The following is a 1,388-nucleotide window of genomic DNA, read 5'->3' on the forward strand; positions in this document are numbered from 1 at the left end:
CAGAGAATAGTGAGAAATTCTACAACAAGTTGGTATCTAAATCAAGGCAGGAATGAGATTTCAGTGGGTAGATAGATTTCTGTGAGAATAGAAATGAAATAAGAATGAGGGAACATTTTCTCTTTGTCCATTGCTATCTGTTTTGAAATAAAACGCGTGCAGCCTTTGTAAGTGCAGGACAGAACTGACTGTAAAGGACATACAGTATTTTTGACCCAAAAAAAGCTTTTTTTTTTTTTTTTTTTTTTTCCTGCACAGGAGCTGTTAATGGTAATCATTAGTACCTACATGGAATTCTATTTTTCTTCTTTTCAGGCATACCGAGCCACATTTCAACAGGAAATAAATAGCTTATTACTTTCTGGGTCAAGAAATAGCTAATACAGAGATTGTTGACTGGGAAGTTGAGGCTTCTCTATATATGGAAAGAAATAACTTGTGTGTCATTGTTTGTGTCATTCTATCTGTATTAAATTATTTTAGAAGTGTTTAATTAAGAAAAAAGATGCTTTTCTCCAGCCACTTTTATATGATGGAAGACCTTTTTTTTTTGCAATGGAATTAACTTTGTACTCTTTGAAAGGAATCTTAATGTGCAAAACTTAGCTACTACCAAATCTGCCTCTTACTGCCAAGCTGACTGAGTATGAATAAGGTGTGGAAATAAGAACATAAAGTTTTTTTATTGAAAGAGCAGACAGATGAAGCAAATGATACAGTTCCCCAATAGCTTAGCTCTTGAATTCATCTCTGCTAGTATAAGCAAGAACACTGGTTAGCCCTGTGAATCACAAAGGGAAAAGCAGGAAGAGGAAAGTCTACCAAAGCTGTCAAGACTGGGTCAGAGATGGCTACTCAGAAACAATGTCAGACAGCCTAAAAGTGTTGTTGTGAGTAGATTATAGAGCTGGAAGGAATAGAAAAAAAGTACTGGATTCAACAGGATGTGTCAAAAAATCTAGGAAGGTGTAGATGGTGGCAGGAGAGACAGGCTGGTAAAGAACAAGAGACACAGGGCTACAAAAAGTACTGAACTCGGATGCATGTAATACAGTCATTTTTCATATGGTTGAGGTTGCTGAAGATGCTATTCCTTCCAATTACTGACTAGGAAATAAAGGCACAAATGTTGCAGAAAACCTCCATTGTCAAGACAGTTTTCCACCAGGACACTGCAAGATTAATAAGATTTTGCCTCAGCAACTTACAATCTGTATCTGGTTATAAGATATTCTTTTATAAAGTTTAAAAAAGCACCTCATTTACTTCAGAGAGCATGTTGTGATGCTGCATTGGAATTTTCTAACACTACTACTAGTAAAAACAGAAAAAAAAGAAAAAACAGACTTAAAAATATCTTTGCAGAGACAATAAATTGCATGACTGCA

The sequence above is a fragment of the Falco rusticolus genome, chromosome 3, assembly GCF_015220075.1.
Source record: "Falco rusticolus isolate bFalRus1 chromosome 3, bFalRus1.pri, whole genome shotgun sequence".
Classification (NCBI taxonomy): Eukaryota; Metazoa; Chordata; class Aves; order Falconiformes; family Falconidae; genus Falco; species Falco rusticolus.